At 44.8% G+C, this 21,852-nt stretch overlaps 1 long non-coding RNA gene across 5 annotated transcripts in view; it reads right to left on the bottom strand.

Moving 5' to 3' along the window:
• The window catches only part of LOC107316491, a 59,265-nt gene that overhangs the window by 30,153 nt on the left and 7,260 nt on the right, over window positions 1-21,852 (bottom strand). For 3 of the 5 annotated variants that reach the window (XR_001556390.2, XR_004307979.1, XR_004307980.1), the window contains exons 3-6: window positions 15,719-15,925; window positions 15,212-15,260; window positions 13,972-14,089; window positions 12,057-12,218 (exon numbers count right to left, since the gene is read on the bottom strand). This is a non-coding gene — a long non-coding RNA (uncharacterized LOC107316491). Of the gene's footprint in view, window positions 1-1,041; window positions 2,921-12,056; window positions 12,219-12,555; window positions 13,110-13,971; window positions 14,090-15,211; window positions 15,261-15,718; window positions 15,926-21,852 lie in introns of those variants that run through there. The other 2 variants (XR_004307981.1, XR_001556388.2) reach the window with 2 other exon arrangements.

The following is a 21,852-nucleotide window of genomic DNA, read 5'->3' on the forward strand; positions in this document are numbered from 1 at the left end:
TTAATGCCAGGTTATACAGAGGTGCAAGCAATGAGAAATGGTTATTTAGCTCTCAGAGACAGAAGACCACACACCACTCTTCTGTCTTGCAGTCAGGTTGGGAGCAAAGGGATGCACTTGTACTTGCAGGAAGATGAAGGCTGTACTATCAGCTGTGCTAGCAGAGCACACTGCACAGCCAAAGCACACCCACTCAGTGCTGAGGGTTAGTGTTTGTATATGTCCTCAGATGACCTTACTGCACCTGCCAGGCTCAGTGGTTTCACAGCAGTGCTGCTGAGCAGCACACACCTAGCCAAAGCAGTACCCAATGGTCAGCCCAAGCTGACCCACAGCACAGCCACTGGCTTCAAGAGAAAAGCAGAGAAAACAAAGCATCATCTAGCCTGAAAATACCCACCGTGTGCTTGTCGTACTGGCATGATGCTAACAAAAAGCTGAAATTTCAACTAACAGAAACATGAATATTCCCCCGCATTACCTCCAAAATCCTCGAGCAAATAAAGCTAATCTGAAGACACAAAGATAGATTTGCAAAGCAAATTCAGCCCAGCAATGCACACACACCACTCCCAATGAGGGAGCTGTGAGCCTGCAAGGGAAGCACTATTCCCCAGCACACCGATGGGCCGAGCACAGTGCTGAGCTGGGGTAGGAACCGAGCCTCCAGCTGCAGCCCATATCTTTTCATTTTGCCTCGTAAGGCTTTCTTATGCTTTCTTGCAGAGTCACTCTACACATATTTCCTTCCTTTCTTTCTTTTTAGAAAAGCTTTTCCTTGCAGCCATATAGCTTGGGAGTTGTATTTTTTTCATCTGATGAAAGGTTGCCTTTCAACGTGCTCCATCTGATGAAAGGTTGTCTTGGGGAGGGGAAAATAAACAGTGTCAAAGGAATCCTATTTGTAGAGGTCTGAGTGTGGCCACGCATAGGTCAACACATTTTTGGTCATGTATTGCATGGAGCAGATGAAAGAGATTTTTTCTGTAGCATAAATTAGTACCATCTCAACACACTGTTCATTTGCATTCAATGCCCCACCTTCTCAGAGAAACGCTGCTGCTCTTACTAAGAATGTTTTGGATGGCAAAGACTGACTTGCACTGTGTTTGCAACACATCGAGATGCAGATGGAGAGATGCTCTTATCCTGAGATGATGAGTAGTGAAGCTGTTGCTGAGCCTCCACCAAAGCAAGGCACGTCTTGCAGCTGCTCTCTTCTTCGGAGCTGTCATGCTGATGTGGCACTGTGAGTAAGCAGCTCTGACAGCCAGAGGGGTTTCCTCATTTCCTGGAAAGAGAGGTCACGCTTTCATGGGACCCCTTGCCTCTTCCTTGCCTCTCAGCGCTGCTCTTGGAGCAGTCACTCAAGTGTTAAGAGCTTCCCTTCTCCACCAAGGTGTTCTCTGCAGGTCAGCACCTACTGGCATCAAAATCCCTGCACCACGGGAGAGAAAGTGTCTTCTGTGGCTGAGGAGAAGAAACTTGGAGCTTGGTAACACATTTTACTTCCTGCCTCTTATGTCAGCTGGGCTCTGGTTTTGGGACTCTTCCATCATTTCATTATGTTTGTTTCCCCAGCTATAAAGTGGGAAGAAACCTATTTCTTTACTCTATTAATAGTCTTTAGCTCCATCAGTACCTTGATATCTAGTATTTATCTATAAAAGAAAGCAAGGTGATTTCTAAAGCGCTCACACACCACCTGACCAGACCAACCTTTCTAAGACAATCCACAAAGCTATTGCAGAGATGTCCATGTTACTGGCTTTGCTTGGGGTCTGTCAGCATTTCCCAGCACAAGCAGTAACTAACAATGCGGGGGGAGCAGAAGACTCTTCCTCCAGGGGAAGAAGCACAGCCCAGCTGACTGCAGGATGAAACTTACTGCGGTATGAAGGGATCACCATGGAAACCTCTTTATATTATTTCAGCCAATCTTTTTGTGCTGTCACTAACAATATCACCTTCTCACTAGCCACAGAGCAAGGATTCCCAAAGAGGTTTGCAATCCTTGCGGGGTGGCTGAGTCATCCACCATCAGTGCCAAGCTGAGCACCAACAGCCTCTGGGTGAGCAGGGAGCAGATAAAGCCAGTAACTTCTCCACAGACTGACCAAAATGGGCCCATTTGGAGAACTCACAACAAGTGAAGCTCTGCAGGAACTTCTTAAGAAAAGAAACCAATTTTTTCTTCCAGATGTAGTGACAAATGGGAGGAAGGGCACTGCTGTCTCTTTGGGCCAACTTCACCACCTTACACAAATACACATCAGAAAACAAGACATGGACCCCTCATGCTCCAGTGGCTGTGGGCACACAAGTTTCAAACCACAGATTGCATCGCAGTCCTTCTGAGAGGACATTTAATGACCAATGACCACCTCTCCTTGAGGACACCCATGTTTGCTTACAGAAAGTGCTGCTCTATAGAGATATCTCCTGAAGCTCCAGGCCTTAGCCCTGTGGAAGCCTGCAGACCCCAGCAACCTCATTTGTCCCAGAAAACAACTGCCAACAGCAAGGATGGGCTCATCAGTGAGTACGGCACTTGAGCAAGGAGCAGACCATGATCAGCCAGCATTCCCATGCCTCCCGCTGTACAATTGCCTTGCCTAATTACTTCATGCCAAGAAATAGCTTCTAATATACCAGAGGAAGCACAGTCCTGAAAAGAGCTCATGTACCAATAAAGCTCTCAGTAAATTCTAAGAGCAACAGCTGCTAAAGAAGCATCGCCTTGTCTTTCAAGGATGCAGCTCAAATCTCAGTCATTATTTTGTCTGTAATTCCACTGAAAAATAAAAACCAAAACAATATAATGCAGCTACAGACTGCTCAGTGCAGGGTGTGCCCACACCCTCACAAAGAGGCATAACAAAGTGCTGAAAGTTACTCCAAAGCTTAGGAAAAACTGCACATTTTCAGTTATCTTTTTTTGGTTTCCAGATAAATAAAAGTTTTAAGTTTCCACTCTGAGTTTTAGTCCTAGAGGACTAACCTCACTTGCCGTTCCTTCTAAAAGGTAACTACAGCAGTGGCTGTGAAAGGTGGGCCAGCCTGACCCTGCACTTAGCACAGGTGCCTTATTCCAGACATCCAGGAGCTGTTCCAGTTTGTGTTTGCTAATCAGAAATTTAACAGCCCAGCTTTTTATGATGGATCTGTCACTGTGGTTTATTAGACAGGAATGTCCACCCACTGAATGAATAAATTTAGTTATCCCCATTCCTGGTCAGCTCATCTTCTGCTGCATTACAACATGGGTACATTTTTGGATCAGGTTCCTTAATAAGCTAATTTATCAGTACAAATGCTATATTAAAGCAGGGATTTTCTACCTCTTGTCCACCAGAAACACATCTCAGGCCCATCCCAGCTACCAGAGAGGAAAGATGAACAAACAGACCATGGTAGAATACCTTGGAAGATGGCTTAGATTTGCCACTTGTACTTAACCACTTCCAGCTGGTGGTCTTGGGCTGCTCCAGCTGTCTGAAGATTCCTTGTCCTTCCTGTTTACCTCGTGTGTCGGTTCTTCATGGCACAGACCGTCTCCCATTGAAACACAGCACTCCAGTTAATGCTGGAACAGCCTGTTCTCAGGCAAGGCCATTCGGTACTTCAGTAATACAAATAACAGGATCTAGTCTATTTTTGACATGATGTTATATTGTGAAGGAAGTCAAAGAACCATTTTTCCCTGTGAAGTGCAGTTAAATAATTTAGAGAAAAGATGATAAAATCACAGACAGGGAACACATCTGTTTGAAAGGATTCCTACAGATGAGACTTAAAAATCTGGCTTATTGTCAGATCTGGCGGGGTGTTCTCGACTAAACTCTCCAACAGAATAAAACTATTAGGTTAAAAATATCCATTTTTTTGGATCACAACTTATTTTTTTTCTTACTAATGAGCCCAAATCAGTTTTTCAAAGTCAGATGTTTTCTGGGAATTGCAAATATCACTTTGGAAATGCTGTTTCAGAAACATTCCTTGTCGAGTTTTGGAGTGCCATTTTGGTTCATTTTTTAGGCTATATTTTACAGCAATAAATAAATAAAGAAATATAGAAACTATCAAATGAGAAAAAGAACTTGGAAAACAGTCAACATAACCTTTTCAGGAGGCTCTGATATGAATTTGGATCAACGGATCTTGGAAAAGCTTAAAAAAATATTTTGACTCCTTGGTTTAATATGCGCTAAAAGGTTTCCATACACATCAATCACCGTGTTATATAGACTTCAGAAAGAGAAATGAGTAGAAAGGAATAGAGCCATATTATGCACTTACTACTGTACTTACTTATGCCATGGATTTATAGCGCTGCTACTACAAGCTTATTTCACTATAGATTTCTTCCTGTCTCAGGGAGCCTAGAAGTTTATTGGGAGACAATCTGAGAACAAAATCTAACGTAAAACTATCCAGAATAAAAATAAAATACACAAAAGCTTGTTTTTAAATCAGTAAAGGCTGCATATATTCATGAGCCCTTCACACTTCGTTTTATAAGACAGAAAAATGGTGGACGTTATTTGTTCAACGCTTTATTTTAAAAATGTTTGTTAAATTATGCCATCGTGGTTAATCTATCATCACCAATCTGGATGCTATGAATATTAATACTCATTCTTCAATAATTCAATTAGCAATTCAATAATTAATGGGAATCTTAATATTTATTAATATTTTCATCATTCTGCTGGAGTCTCTCCATCCCTCCATCTGTCTAGCTGTTCTGCACAAAGCTCACCTCTGACTCCAAGGTCCCTGTGCACCAAAACATTTGACCACGCTCTTGACATTAGGAGCAAGAGAAGCTCATCAGTGGCAGCAGAGGTCCCCTTGTGCATTGGCTGTATGAGCTTCATCCAAGCTCCCACCTACAGCTTTTGGAAGTATTCCTTTAGCTTTTGCTAATGAGAAAAAATTTGCCTTGAAATACTGTTCTTCTGCAGCCTAAAAGGTCACAACCTCGTTGAGAAGAGTGGAAGGGAGCGTGGAAACTGTGCTGTTACCAGACATGTCATTACTTTTGGGCCACTGCTGAGACAACACAGATTTCCAAGAGGGAGGCTGTCACAGAGGGCGGCATTCAAATGTTTGCCTCTTTCTCCTTTTTGCTCTCCTTGCACATTCCAAACATCGCAGTGAAGATCAAAGCCTGCAAATGGGTTGCTTTCCCCCAAAAGGCAAACCAACCAGTTTGGTTTCCCAGCTAAATTTATCTCGGGTGGTTATTAGCAGAGATGCAGACTATGAGGGGGAAATTTGGCAAGCTTCTCATAGTCTCTAAGAAATGAGAAGACAGAAGGAAGGCAGCTCTCTGAGCGCATTAACCCAAGGAGCACGGAAGATAAGTTAACTGTCTCACTGTTTTCCAGGTCTGCCCCTTCCCAGCATCAAAACATCCTTCACATGGCTGCTAAACCTCATCAGTGTTAAGCTCAGCAGTCTAACACCCACTACGTAGATCCAAACATTACCTAGAAAACCAGCTTAAAAGCAGTAAAAAGGTGCTCAGTGAAAGCTAATTGTGCTGAAGCTGCTGTGAAACAGCTTGCAGTCAACAGAAAACAGTAAGGCTCCAGTAGGACAAGTGAAGCTCGCCTGCCAAAGGCTCAAGCCAGGTCAAAAGAGTCCTCCAGCTTGTGTGTGAGCTCATAGAGTTATTTGTAACTCTGCTATCTCCCAGTCTACCAGGATGTGCCAGATGGGGAAGCCAGGTGCTCCCCACTATGCACTGGAAAGAGCTTAGGGGGTCCTACCACAGGAAAGCTGCAGGCCCAGGAGGCAAGACTGACAGACAGACAGAATTAGGAGGTGCTTGTCTTGCACTGGGGTGGCTCAATTTTACAAAGCATAAATCACTCTGCTTGCACCAGACAAGGTTACATCAACCCAAAATAAATGTGAACACATCTGCTGATGTAAACTAATCACGTCTTTGTGTTCCAAACCAATCTGATGCATTTATTTGTTAGATAGCAGCTTGAAACAAAGCTATGCCTTGCCCTATGAGAAACACACAAGCCAAAGAAGATGACAGCATTGCCCGAAGCAAGAAGGAGCAATCAGCCATGCTGGGTGCAGTGAGTGCGTGGGAGGGGATAGAAGAGGACAACCTGCAGTGATCTAGATTTGGATCCTTATGGATCAGTAGGAGATAGACATTAAGCTTATCCAAGACCTAATTTTCTCCTGGATTTAACTCTCTGTGACCAAAGGCCATGTGAAGCCCGCAGAACTGAAGTTAGATGGCTGGAAATTCAAGAATTAGGAGTTGTCTGACAAATTTATTATAGCTTACCTACTTCTGTCACAGCGTAATGAACAGATTATGCATTGGTTGGTCATATAAATGGTAGCCATGGAGAAACAGTCCCATATCTCTCCAGAATAAACAACATTTCACAGTTTTAATTGTGTCCTGATGTTATAACGATCACAGCTAAACTGGGTAATCATTCATTAAACATGAGCTAATTCTATGTCCTGCTATAATTATTATTGTTTCCTGAAAATGTAATGTGTAGTACAAGTACAATAAGCGCAAATTGAAATATTGCTTTTGGAAGGTTATTTATTACTAGCTTCAGCCATAAACATTTATAACTGAAATTTATTGGTCCATGGCCTCTTCATATAAATATTTTATGTTCAGCCTCAGGGATCTGCGTCTTCTTGTTTAAATGTCTCAGTTTTGGTGTCTGCACCAGCAAAATAAGCTCAGGAGAGGAAGTTTGCTGTCCTGCATTACTTGACCATCCTGCTGCTAACGTCAGGCAGCACTACATGTGTTCTACATTTCTTGTGCATAGGTAGCAGCAGGCTTGTTGCATCACTCTGGCTAATTGATTTGTTAATGTATCACTTGGAGCATTTCTGCATGCCTTAGGGTAGCACTATTTTATTTCTTCTAAGTCTTTTATTTAAAAAATTGGGCTGAGATCAGTTTGGGGTGACCAGAAAGCATCAATAAATACCAGTGAAGAGAAAGAACTGGGAAGGAGATGATGCTTATTCCCATTCCCACGCCAACAGAACAACAAGAAGTCCCCCAAAGCAGAGAGATGTGAGGGTTGTTGAGATATGAGAAACAAATTTCAGACCTAGACCTTTATGTCAGCTTTATAGGGGAGGCTCAGAGCCAGCTAGACGTGGGATGCTCACAACACCTCAGTGTGATACCAAAATGACTGAAGCACAGAGCAGCACCATGAGACCAAGTACACAGATACAACCATATTGTAGCACATGAAAGGAGAGGAATCTTGCCTTGACTCCTCTCATCCAGAAACCCAACACACCTGAAAAAGACACGAAACCTCCAGCTCAGCTTGTTGCCCTCACCTGAGGCCAAGCAGCTTCAGAAGGTGATGCTGAACACACTGTCCTGTTGTGCTGGCTGTTCCTACCATCCCTCCTGCACCCAATGCTGGGACTGGGCTGCTCCTGCTGATGGAGATGTACAGAGGACAATAAAGAGGCGCCTGTTCAATCCCAACCACTAAATAATAATAAATCATTTGGGTTTCCATGGCACCCGTCCAGAAAAGTTGAAGGAACTGAGAATGAAGTAGCTGAACGGCTCACAAAAATAATGTATGCTTTTTAATGATAAATTACAGTTTCTACAGTAGAGGACTGGAAGAAGGCCAAGTCCATATCAATCCTTTCAAAAGGAACTAATGGTTCTCCCAGGACTCCTAAAGCCCTCCCCACACTACCAGGAAAAACAGCAGCAAAGATCCTCAGAGAAAGCCGAAGAGCCTCTTGATGAATATAATATGTGAAGGGTGAGCCAGCATGAGATTTGCTAGGAAAAAAATCACTCTGTCCTAAATAATAAAAATTTACGGAAAGGAGAAACAAAGTAATGGTTGAGGGAGAGGCAGGAGACACGGTGTGGACTCAGAGGGATTTCATCTTAAGTGTCCCAGAAGAGTATTAACCCTTGGAGCATGACATATAAGCTCATGCTTTCAGCACTCGCTTTCAATTACCTGCACTGGGGGACTGCTGAGCGTATTTGCCTGTGGATTCCTGATTTTCATAAATGGATAAACACGCAGGCGGGTGCCTCTCTGCGGCGCCTGTTCTCATCTCCTCGTGTTCTGAGACCTTCCATCCCTACAGCCACTGTGTGGGTTTTATTCCCTCCTGTTTAATTTCTGGGCTTCTAGCAAGCCATCCCTTATGGCAGGATTTTTAACGGCCCTGAAGTACTCGGTGCTACATCACTTACAGCATGTAAGTGTTATTGATCTCCACAGTTCATCCCTCTAAGTGGCTCCCATCGAGTGCCGGGAAGTCAACCAGTGTGAGCTCTGCAGCCTGTCTCCCAGGCTCAGGCCAAGACCAAGGCTACTCGGAATTCTTCTTTTTATCCATTGGGAACAAGAGTATGTGTAATGCTGTTAACACGCTGCGTTTGCATGCCCTTAAAAACAGCTTTATAGCCACACTGAGTGCCTCCAAACATTAAATATGTTTTGTAAGTAGCTGGCTAGCTAGTTGAGTACACTGTAAATGCAGTAGTAAATAAAACAGTAAGACTGAATATCAACTCTGTTTTTCATCGGGGGCACTTCTCAGCCCAGCAGTAATTCTCAGTGTTAAAAACCCAGATTCCTATTTTTAAGGTACGTTATGACTGGAATTTACACCTAATATATCTCTGTTATGCTCTCTTTCTTTCTCCTGTTTAATCTGATTACGTTCCATGAAGAGGGGATGCATTTTGTACTGAGTGGGTGGGAATGGTTTCTTACACTGGAAAGTGGCTTCCCAGGCAGCAGCAGCGTTAAACCTAATGCTACTCGTTTCACATCTGGGTGACACTGCAAACTCCTGCTCGCTCAATGTTTTTACTTACTATGAGATTGCAGATTCTCCTGACATAACCCATCTCACTGAGCTGTGTTCTGCGGTCAGTGCAGAGGGCACCTGCAAGAAGAGGGACGCCAAGTAGAGCATCAAGTTGAACTGCCCAGTTTAACCTGTCCTAACATCTTCTGTTACAGACAGAGGTTGGCATCAAATGGTGTTATGCCCTTCCCTGAAACTTCATGACTGCAATTTTGTTGGCTTCAAACAGACATTCAGTGCAAGGAGAAAGAGGAATAATAAGAAATAGAGCAGGAGAAAGAAGAATTCACTCATGGGGTTTAATTTTTTTCCTCCTGCCCAGCCTCACAGTGTCCATGCTACGGGCAGAACACACAAACAGAGCAAACCCCCTTACAGCATGCACCAGGAGGAGCTTCCCTACCTGCTGGGACCCACACGTAACCCTGCAGAGCTTCTGCAGTAGCAGTTTGCAGCTCTGCCGTGAAAAACCCCAGCCGAGCAGACCTAAACCATGCAAAAATCCTAACATGACATTCGCAGTCCTTTTATAGACAAGTTTCCTTTACAGTAAGGGCTCTTAGCTATTTCTGCTGCTTCTAGCATCAGATGCGTTTTAATCCTCGTGCCAATACAGGATTCAGACCAGCTGCTCATTTTTTGCTGTTGCAGGGACAAAGCATTGCTCAGATGAGCTGGAAGCCAGCAGGGTGAGGTGCCCCAGATGACCCCCTGACTGGGGGCTGGAGTTCAATGATCTTCTAAGTCCGTTCCAGCCTAAGCCCTTCTATGATTCTATGACTGCTGCTCATCCAGACCCGTGCTGTGACAGAGCTCCACCACTGCTAAACACAGCCCATAAATCAAAATGTGAAGATATGAAGCGGGACCGAGGCATGACTGCAGAGTGCCTGAGATCTGAGATCAATATTCATTTTACAAACCTCTCTGAAGAGATCCTTAATTAATTGTTGGAATTAAAGTCCAAATTGACCCCTCAATTTGTTCCCGTGGCCTTTAAATCAATTTTCTTCTCTTTGCAAAACATCATTTTAGGACAGGCAAACAAAACAGCACAATTTTTAATGAAGTATTTTCTCTACAGATGCATACCCACCCTCTGGATATATTCTAAGCAAGATGCACAAGGCATAGAGCCAGCATCTCCTGCTTTAATCCGAGTCTGGGAAGTGTTTCCCCAATAATAAGCACGTGGGCCAGTTTCCGCAGTTAGCTTTATGCTCTCCACATGTGCACGCTCATTCCTTCCTCCCAACCATGCAAAGCCCCAGACCCTGTGCTGGTGCACCAATGACTTTGGTGTACTCAGCAGCCACGTGCAGGGAAGTCTGCACACACTGAGCCGTGCCTGGCGGAACTGCTCCTGGCAGCAGCACAGCTTTTTGTTAAGAACGACCAGGGCTGACTGACAATTTTGCCTCATAATGAAAGCCAGAGGAAGGAGAAGAATGGTTTGCCAGCTTCCACAGCCCTGGCTTCCTCAACAGTCTTTATTTTCCACTTCTTTTTACCAAACCTTAAATGACAGCAACTCGCACCTTGAGTTACGGAGCTCAGAGACCCCCTTATTTCACGTCCCTGCCTAACTGCTACAACTATAATCTTCTGAATTTATCTTCCTGCTGCAATTCACAGAGCAAGGAAAAGAGAAAAAGCAATTCAAGAAATGCAGGGGTTTTCCTACTACCACTGAAGTCCCAGCTTGTGTCGGCACTGCAATGCCATCTCCCAAGCCTGCAATGCAAGCTCCGTAATCCATGCACCACCACCTTCTTGCATTTTTTTCCTGGATTTCTTAATGTCTGTTATTTTACTGATGCTTTCCAAGGAATTTTCAAAACCAGAGAATTACAGAATTGTAAATATTGGTCAGGACCTTATATATATAAGTAGCTTGCACAGGAAAGCACCCAGGCAGGTTTTGCATCTCTCCAGAGAAGACTCCACAAGCACCTGAGTCAGACAAAGCTCGGGCTTAGCTCTGCAGATGACATGCTGGCGACACCCTCTTACCATCCTACACAACACTTTCCTCTGAGAGAGCTGGCAGTGCCCAGCAATCAGCTGTGGGTGCTCTCTCTTGCTGGACTCTTATCTGATAGATCCAAGACTGGATTGAGACAAGCCACTTTTCTATTCATTGCCCCCCAGACAAGGAAATTAAGTCCTGCTTAGGATAGCAAGGATAGGTTTGATGTCAAAATGAGACTTCTGATCTCCAAACCATGGTTAGCTACATCGTGGACTTTCTCCTCATCCACAAATGGGACAAACACATCCAAAAGCCATCTAAAGCCTAGGATGAAAGGCACGTGAGCTTGACATAAAGCATTAGAATCTGAAGGAATATAAATTGGCAGAAAGACAGAAGTACATCAGCATTTGATGGATTTGAAAAATGCTATGCAGAATCCACCTATTCAGTTGCACTTCCTCACAACAGTGAAGAAAACCAGTAAGCAAATACACATTTAATTCATTGAGTTAAATTGTCCACATTCTCAAAGGCCACAGTAGGACTGCCAGGTAGGCTCTTGGATGCACCCAGAGGTGCTGGCACGTCGCACCCAGTCCCCTGGTATGTGCTGGGACACCACAGAGACGGGTAATGAACGCAGGAAGATAGCATGCCTGCATTTTAATAGCACATTCCCGTGCAATTTTTTTTTAACTGATAGCTCTGCACAGAATTCACAGATGAATACCATCTGGTGTGGTGATTTATTGCCCCTGAATTTCTCAAGTTACTTTTTTTTTCTCCTTACTTTTCTCATCTTACCTTTTCCTTCTATTTTCTTTCTACAAAAACATTTCCTATAGAAATGCAGTTGAGAGAGACATTTCCCTAACATGCTATTTTATCGTAAGATAAACAGTGGCCTGTCACTAGACAGACCAACAAACAACTGATGTATGGGATCTATTTAATATCTCTGCAACTCCAGAGGCCTTCTGGCCTTATGGGTTTTTTTCTTTCCTTGCTGTAAGAGTTCTCCTTATCTGGTTATACAAGAAAACGAATGTATGATAATAGCATTTAAGAGTGTATTATAATGCATAAACACAAAGAGAAAAGAGCCCCAGTTCCCCCAGACTTCAAAGAGGTTGAAGAACACAGTGAACTTCTCCTAACTTTGATTTGTAGAAAACAAATTTATCTCCAACTCATGTCTTACCTCTTTCTGCATATATGATGTCCATCAGCACAGATTACAAGTTCTTTTCAGTCCTTAAGAGTCTTGGTCTTTTAGCACTGGCCCGTACTAGCATTGCTCTTGTGTCAGTTGGGTAGGAAGAACATGGTGTGATGCTGCTTGGAGTCAGCAGGGAAGGGAAACCTGTTTTGGAAAGAGAAAGACTAATTGTGTCAAACTTTCAGATTTTGGAAACTGAACATCATCGTGAAATAAGTCAAAAAGCTGTAAAACCTGAGTTTGTCAGCTGAACTACACCACGCACCTTTGCTTTTTATAACTAAGACACAACTTCTGAACACACACACACACGCGCTTCACCATGCTTCAAGGTGTTTTAGTCTGGTTCGTGATAGAAATGAGATCAAGAGTCTGAAGTAGGCTTATCGATACCAACAAGCCCAGATTCCCCAGAGCATTGAAGCATAGATGTGTTCTGGGAAAGGAAAATGAGACATGGAGATGCTGACAGAACACTTACCAGTATAAGGTAGCCAAGAGCCAGGTCTTCCTGCATGACTCTCTTTACTTTACTTTAAAGAGTGGTGTCATCCTGCACAGCAGAAACTGTTTAATTAGCCATTTCATTTCTGATTTCACAGAAAATGAAACATTGTTCTGGCTTGGACTTTATTGGATTACCCAGTACCCAGCCCCTGGGTATGCCTTTGACATAATCCATCATAGCTTTAACAAGACAATTTTCTCGGTGTGCTAAGCAGATCCCAGAAGAATCTAATACTTTAAGCCTTAGCAGGACGTGTTTAGGGGGAAGGGTGGGGAAAGACACCCAGCACTTAAGCCTGCACCTCACCTGAGCTGGACAACTTTCAGCAGTATGTTTTAACTAACAACCTGCCCTGAAGTGAATTAACAGGAGGGGTGGGCACTGCAGGTGCCTGGGAGCAGGATGGACTGTGTGAGCAGAGCTCTTCTCTTTCACTAGGAAAAAAATCAATGCTGCTTTAGGATTTTTCAGTGATTGGCTGCATGCCAGATACTTCTTTTAACCATTTGTTGAAAGCTGTCTCTGCTTCTCAATTGGTAGGGGTGCACATCTATCCTCACTGGATCTATGCTGCAGTGGGATGGAGCACAGCTGTTACAGGGAGAGGCCATGAAGGCAAATCCAGTTGTTTCTGGGGTACAGAATGACCCACGCATTGCTCCATTGATAGCAAAGGTCTTTTAGAAACATCTCACAATTGTCAGTATACTAAGTCAGACAAAGTTAGTTTAGAGTTTTGAGAAGTCCATGACAGATAAACACAACAGGGTATCCTTGTTAAAAGCAGCTTTAGGACAGCAGCCTCCAGGAGTGCTCTGCCACCTACCCACTCTTCTGGAGAGAAGAGTAAACACTGGGAGACCAGAAACACTTTCAAGCACAACACTGCTTGAAGCTCGCTGCCTCCTTCAGTTACTCTCTCTAGGTGATAGTTTTCCAGCCCATCCAAGTGAAGGCTTGGAAGGGGTTGGTGGAGCAGGCCTTAAGGAAGGGTTGGAAGTATGTGTGCCTTGTGTCCCAGCAGCCCTGGTAGGATACTCTCTGGAGCTTTCTGGCTGGTGAGAGCCGTGTCACAAGTCCACCAGCTGAGCTCTAGGGCTGTCTGAGCTGCACTCTTCTCCCTCCAGGACTCCTGTCTGAACAAACACTTAGCAAGGAGTAAGCCTAATAAAGCTGATCACCAACAGAAGACCCACCACACTTGCTGATGGCAGTGAAGGAGATGAGGGAAGAGTGAATCCAGGGCCAGTGAAGTGGCATCACAGCCTTTAGCCTCCTTCTCCAATCCAAAGACTGTCAGCTATGGGTCCTGAGCAACAAAAATTCCCCCCAACAAAGTGACTCCATGCTTTTCATTAAACTGTTACTAAGGGCTATGCTTTTACTTACAGAATTGTGCTTTCCTTCATGAGACAAGCTTCCTGTAACCTCATCTGAAATGCAGTGGGAAGCTCTGGTATGAAGGACTCAACACCGAAAGCCCACACAGATGGACTGCAGCACTTATCTGCAAAGAAAGGACATGGGACAGTCCTGTAGATTATTTTCTCTCAGTCTGAGTGAAAATAACCAAAGAAAAAGCAGTGATTGACAAATACACATTTTTAAGCAGCAGAAAAAAATAGAAGGACCACTCCTGTCCCTGATGCTCTTTGGTTCCCAAAAGATTAATATGAAGAACAAATCCTGAACTATTTGTGATTCTTCATACAGCTACTGTATTAAACAACCAAATCAACCCCTCTACTCTACCAGAAGGAAAGGTTCCTTTATTGTTTAAGTATGTCAGACCGAACGAAACCAGATTACAGATTGTTTGTCCTTTAACTAATAAGAAAGTATAATTAAAAGTCATGTTAAAGTTGAAAGATCAAGAGAGCTTGTGATAGATAACAAGCCAGAAGCTGTCAAAACTGTCAGGTCATTAAGAAACAAAATAATTCACACCCCAGTAATTGCTTTTATGCTCATTTTCTTACAAATCCAGGAGGCATGAGTCATTAGTCCTTACAAAAGAGCCTTGTATATAAGCCTCCAATATGCTATGTTGCACTTTTACTTTCTGGGCTTGTTTGCCACAGGTATTGTCCTCTGAAGGCTTAAGGAAAGAGAAGGAGTGATGTTCAGACTCATGTGAGGAGACCCTGTAGGGTTTCATTGCCAGTGAAATTTAACAGATCTCCAACCTGAAATATTAATGTAAAGGTGAGAATGTAGTAACTGAGGCAAATTTTGTCCTGAATCCCCATAGCACACTGCAAAGTTCTAGCTTTGCAAAACAGCATGCAAAGATTTTTCTCCTGCCCATTTCTGCAATTTCTTTGCTCTATTTGGACTGAGGCATGTCTGAGCTGAATAAATCATGCAAGCAAACATTTTGGAGTAGTAGTAAGATTTCTTCAAGCTCCTAGATGCCTCTGGCTTTCTCACAGCAGCTCGGAGCCAGGTGTGCTGGAGGGGGGATACACCAATTTAAAAAGTTATGCTCCTCTTTCCACACATTCAACTGGGTGAGACTGGAGCCACCTGCAAAGTTTTGCTTTTTATCTGAAACTGCTATTTGGGGATGGGTGGGGGAGAGTGGGAACAGGGATATGTTTTACATTAGGTTATTGGCAGTGTTTCTGACCTCCAGGTTTGCTCCTGTTGGTCTTCTTTGTGCGATGATGGAGATGAACCTGTTTAAGACGAGAAGGCTGATTTAAGCTGATGCTGGATCATAGGAAATACACTGTAAAGCCACATGTACCCATATTCAACCACTAGATGCCCCTGCAAGCCACACAGTACTTGGAATACAGTGTGTGTTTTGGCAGGCAGAAGAGGAAAAGCTGAGGTTCAACTTTAGTAGGAGGTGGATTTTTATCCTTTCCAAGGTTTTTGCTATTGAGTAGTGCCTGTTTAGACAGCTGTTTTATAACAAGGAATGTGGCATGCGTATGCAAAGGGACTTCAGAATAACTCAAAAAATCTAATGGCACTTAACCTTGACCTGTACTTGTGTCCAGGCTTCACAAGTGAATGGTGAAAGTATACCTCCCCTATTTCGGATAGTCTGAATGGTGCAAAAGAGCAGTATGTGGATATGTAAAAAGCCATCTCATGCTGTAAAGGGTTCTGGGTGTCATTTACTTACTGTGCTGCACTGTGTAGTGCCAACTTATCTCCTCACATGCTCTCAATGCTGCCTGCTGAGGGAGAACGATGTAGCACAGTCTGACCGTTACTTTGAACTCAATGATTCCCAGTTCCCCATCTGCTTTCTGTACCATTAGCAGGCTAACGAAGTCCTTCCAGTTCTCATATACACTTTGTCTCCACAAGGCAGGACTGACTGCATACTCTAGAGAGAAAATTAAGGAAAAGTGAGTATAGCACCTATAATCACAGGTATATCTGGAGCTACAAGCTGTCATCATTAGGAGAAAATCATCAGATATCATGTCCGAGGTATGAGAACTATGACCAAGGCCAGACTGACAGCTGTGCCAAAGCTGGGACAGGCTCACCCTAGCTCACACCTTGATCTGCTACACTCCCAACATCTGCTTTCTTCTTTCTTTCCTTTCTTCCTTCTCTTATTACTATTGTCATTATTGCAATTCCTTTGAGGATCTCCGTGTTCTCTGCAGAGACAGTCTCAGCACGCATCCTGCTCCCCCGCAGGTGGGGCACGCACCGGTGCCTCGCACCCCTGGGTTTCACTATGAATTTCAGCTGCAGAACTGGCTGCCTAGCTCTGCATGCTTAGAGCAACTGAGATTTGGGGTTTGGATCTGAACCCTGATCTTTATCAACATGCACCTCCTGCAAATGAAGGGGCTGAGGCAGGAAGCACCTGGTGACTAATTCTGACTCTCAACAATCTGCCCAAAATGCCGCTACCAAGATCATCTTTTGTCAGTTGCTTGAGTTTTCTCACAGTCCCATGGCTTAGAGCTGCTCTTTCAAAGCTCAGTGGCACCAGGTGGCTTGCCTCTCCTTGGTTCTGAAGCTCAGACCTCCTCTTTTATCTGCTTCTAGGAGAGTGCCCATGGCCATCCCTTTATCTCTTGTAACAACCCACACTGTCCCCTCCACCTGCCATCAATGGCTGTGAAATACCACCACTGCCCCCAGCCCACACCCTCTGTTAGCTCAGGTGGCTTCATCTTCCAAACACCTCTTAGTCCACAGCCAACTGAAAACACATTTAGTTGTAAACTTACAGAAATAAGCACCTGTGCTAAATCACCAGCATTGTAAGAGGTGGGCTTGGACCTGCACCAAAGCACTGGAGACGGACAGGCATCTCACCTACTGCTTGCTGTGTCTGGAGGATGAGGTTTCTGAGCAGCTTTCCATCCTCCTCCTGAGAGTTTTGCTGACATGGATGGGATAAATGCTGGATTTTGTTTTCTGGTGTCAGTCCTGTCACCATCACCAGTGAGCAGAGATCAGGGCTGCCCCTCCGCTCCCTGTGAAGAGCTGCAGGCCGCCATGAAGCCTCCCCTCAGCCTCCTCTGCTCTGGGCTGAACAAACCCAGAGCCCTCAGCTGCTCCTCACGCTCCATGCCCTCCAGACCCTTCCCCATCTTTGTCGCCCTCCAATGGATGCTCTCTGATAGTTTTATGCCCTTGAAATTAGAGGCACCTATACCTGCACCCATGCCTGAGATGAAGCCAAGCGCTGCAAGGCCCCACTGCCTACAATGCAGCCATGCCAGTGCCTGCCCGGCTCTCCCACACAGGAGAATGGCAGCGGTGTCCCTGCACAGCCATCTCGTGTCCCTTGGCTCCCTGCCCCTCCTGCCCAGCCTCCCAAAGCAGACTCCTGTAAATATTTGCTCAAGGGAGATCCTCACAGATAAGAGAGCTGGGAGGCTTCTCGGGGTGACCGCAAGGGTAGGATTAGGGCTGTCTGGGGAGGGATGGGCGCTATGGGAGGTGGTTTCCATGGGGAGCAGGAATCCGGCTCTGCTGGTGCCTGACCATCCCACGGCATCCCGCCATCCTGCTGGAGCAGAGGCACAGTTAACCCTTGGAGCACAGCCCCACATGGGGCTGCCTCAGAAGATGAAGAGTCCTGCATGCCATGGTGGCGTTCACAGAGTAAGGACAGCCTTTGCTGTGTGCTCATGCTCACCTTGCAGCCCCTGAAGGATGGGACATTCAATTTCAAGGAAAATGGGTTCAGAAGAAGAAAACCCAGCTGCGCTCCTTCACCCCCACCCTTTTATTCTTTTTAGTTTTACGTTAAGGACTCTCCCAGGCAGAACCTGCCCTCTCCCGTTTCCACAGCCCGCCTGTCCCCCAGGCTGGTGGTGACAGCAGTGACACGGAGCAATGCCACCCGCTATGGGGAACAATGCGGCTTTGAGGCTCCTGGGCGTGCAGGGGAGGGGAACGGGTGCGAGCACCCCTCCATCTGTAATCCCCTTTTAATTGCTACACAAACACAAGTGAGCAGTGATTTCCATGGATCCACGTAGCAGCTCATTACAGGCTGAACGTGTTTTCTGAACATTTTAACTGAAAAAAGAAAAAACCACCCTGCGTTTTACTCAGGTGGGACTGACATACACCCAGCTTCCAGCATTTCAGCAGAGACTCTGTAATTTACTAAATGTCATTAAGGCCAGCAAACCGCTAATGCGGGTGTAATTAAATTAAAAACACAAAGCAAAACCCTGTTCGCTCCTGGAAACAAACACACTCATCTGAACAGTCCCAACCCAATTAGGCCACTTTACTGATAAATGAAAGCAGCATGAGCCACGTGCATTGAGCAGCCCCTGGTTTCGATGGCCGCACACACAGCACTCCCCAGGCTCAAGTCACCAGAGCTGTAAATCAGCATCGCAATCAAAATCAATGAGGAGAGACGGATGACAACCAGCCGCACATCCAGCTCAGCAATTCTGCAAATGAACTTTTCAGGTGTCAAAATAAGTTTCTGAACTTCAGAGCTCTGGACAGATGTTATGGAGCTGCAAAGATAGCTTTCAGATTATGCAACTAGAGGTCTACAGAGGGCTTCTAGAGGGCTCCAGTTTTCATCCCTTAAGGTTCCTCTTACCTTTCTTTGTTTCTGTTGTTTTGCAGCCTAGGGTTTTGTGCTGGAATTCAGAAGGTCCTGAAAGCACAATTCTCTTCTAGCCTAGCACACAGCCTCTCTGTCCACGCACATCCTGGGAGCTGCAGGTTGCAGTGAAACCCAGCCCAGAAAGGAGAATGGCAGCAGAAGGTGCTGAGGACCACCGCTCCAATGAGATGTTCTGACACCTTTTTGCCAAGATTTGAAGTGAGAAGCAGACGTGCACACAAAAATGGACATTTTTAGTAAAAAACAAACAAACAAACCCAACTTTGCACCAAATCAGAAGAGAATGATGGAGCATGCATTTGACAAACTGTTTGTGTGGGTGAGTCCCTGAGAAGCCTAAGTGCCATAGGAACTCTGGTGCTCACCACACAGGGATCAGGATTTAAAACCATGCACTGCGCTCAACAAAAGCACTACTAATGTTGACTTGCACAAGCTGGCTCTCCAGGTCACACTTTGTACACAGAGCAAAAGAAATATCCCAGGAAAGCCACCTCACTACAATAACAACATCTAGGAAAAATATATTTGCGTTTTGCTCCATTCAGATTAACTTTCTGCAAACCCATCCATCTCGGGCGTCACAGAGACCTGTTCAGGCCAACCAGCCCCATTGGAGAGCCTCGTGTCCTTATTCATCCACTCCTACGATTGTTCTCTGCTCTCTTATTCATCCACTCTGCTCTCAAAGTTACCACAATTCTTCCATAGCAGCCCATGCTGCTGCAAGGCTTGGTAGGGGTCCAAACGGCACGCCTACCATAGCAGCTCAGGGTTTTACTCAAAAGGGACATTATTTTGTTTTAAAAATGTAAGCATTACAGAAAATGGCACACACACAAGTAAAGCACTCGTAAGGTTTGCACAGGTGGCTATTCAAAGACCAGAGATCTGAAACCCATGTGCCTGACCATCCATTTCTGAAGGTGAGATGAACAAACACTATCTCATAAAACAAAACTGAGTCCAAACAGTTGGCCCTGAACCCTTGTGTCTAGGGTCTATCCAAGGCAGCCCTGAAACCTCGGGTCTTTCCTCACCCTGTGGCAAGGCAAGAACATGAGGCCAGGTACAAGGTGTGCCTCTCCACTTGAATTATTCCACTCAGATGCTCCAGAAGAAGCGGAGGGCACACCTACCTTCATGAGTCACAGGGAAGAAAAGTCGTTGCACGTATGGCCTGTGTGATGCCAATCTAAATGTTTGTATCCAAGAGCTGTTCCCTGGGCTCTGCAGAAACACTCCTGAGCAGACAGGAAGATCAATATAACAAAGCAGAGAGGGCACATCAGTTACTGATACAGACTCTCGCAGCTAAGGATGCAGCTGGCGTGTTATTAAAGGAGAGATTTTGGCTACCTTGCAGGAAGCCTAAGAAAAAAAGCTGTCATCCTTTCCTGCTGTTGCTGAGGGAGATTGCTGCAGAGGGACACAGAGTCCCTGCCTGTATTCATGCCTTTCACACACATAAAGCCAATCAAAACTTCCAGTAATTTCTGATAAGCCAGTAATTACCTCCTGGTGAATCATGTCTGCCTCTCCATGCCTTGGCAAACAATTCTGTTCACTGCCTTTGTCATACGGACGATAAATTTATATTGGTTACACCATAAAATGTCCCATGCTCAAACCAAAGAGCAAACCATGACTGCTGTCATCTTTATGTACTTCTAGGGGCTACACAGAATCACCCAGGTTGGAAAAGACCTCCAAGATCATCCAGTCCAACCATCCCTCAATCACCAATGGTTCCCTTCTAAACCACGTCCCTCAGTACAACATCCACATGCTTCTTAAACAGCTCACATGCTGCTCCCGAGGAACCAAACACAATAGGGTTCTGGGCTGTCTGCATCTCCCATGGGCTACAGCATGGGTCCTTCTCTCCCTTTTCTCTGCAGATGTGGCTTTTAAGGATGAATTGAAGCCTACACTGATACACTGTTGCCCCACACATTTCCATTCATATGCTACTGAGCTGGTAATTTTATAAGCAAGAATTAGACATTTTCTGACACCTTTTTTTGCTCGTATGTTTGTTTTAAATTTCCCCACAAAACAGACAGGGGTGACAGCAGTGAAACAACAACTTGCAGCTCGTTGGCTCTATGCAGCAAGCAGCTCTCAGGCTGCAACACCAGCTTTACGTGCTGGGAAAGACAAGAACAAACCTGAGCACTTCTGCACCATCCCATTACGACAAGCAGACACTGTCTTAATGTTGTAAGAACTCAGGAAACTCCTCCTTTTCAGCAAGTTCTTTCCTTTCTTTCCTTTCTTTTCCTTATTTTCTAATTTAAAGCAAGCCCAAGCTTACAAAATGTCTTGTGCTTCTCCAGCTCCCCAGTTCCATCCTGGTGACCCAAGCACATCCCTAACCGCAGAGGCTTCACCACAGACATTGACGGCACATGTTTCATCGCTGGGATGGTTCAGGGCTGTGTAAAGTAAATACAACTGACAATGTAATTGATGTGGTTGGTTTGTTGTTGGTTGTTTTTTCTTTCCAAGCAAGTCAAGAGAGTTTTGTTTGTCTGGGTTTGAATGTCAAGATTGCTGCAGCTCATTTCATCGGTGCGTTATCAAATTCCTTTCTTGAAGGTAAGAGGGTGCAACCAACTCATGGCTAAGAGGATTACTGAAGATGATGTGCGGCACCTGAGCCTAAATTAAACTCAGGTGAGAGCAAACAGAAAAAAACTTCATCTACTGACCAGATATCCACAGAGGATTCACTGTTTCCAGAAGAAGAGCCAAAACCTGGCGCCAGATGCCATCAGTAGTCCATATGAATCACCCCTGCTGTGAAGCTGTAGAACACACTGTTGGCTTGCTAAATTCCTGCTTGATAAATCAGCCAGGGAAAGGCAGGAAGACTTGCCCATCATTCAGCTTCTCTTGACATGGGATTTTTGAGCTGTGGCGTGTGGTAGGGAACATGTTTCCCTTAAAGCACCGCATGGGCAGGATGGTCTGACTGCACAGGAATGGGGCCCAGAAGTCCTGTTCCACCTAAAATATGCCACATAACCCGAGTGATTCAATTATTCTGGCCTTTTTCCTCTGAAAAATGGAGTTAAATTCCCTTAGCAGTTAACATCTATTACTTGCCAGTGAATCTGGATACCACGGTGATGCAACTGTAGAAGATACAGGACAAAAGCAAGATGCTAAATAAAAGGATT

Source organism: Coturnix japonica, chromosome 7, assembly GCF_001577835.2.
Source record: "Coturnix japonica isolate 7356 chromosome 7, Coturnix japonica 2.1, whole genome shotgun sequence".
NCBI classification, from domain to species: domain Eukaryota; kingdom Metazoa; phylum Chordata; class Aves; order Galliformes; family Phasianidae; genus Coturnix; species Coturnix japonica.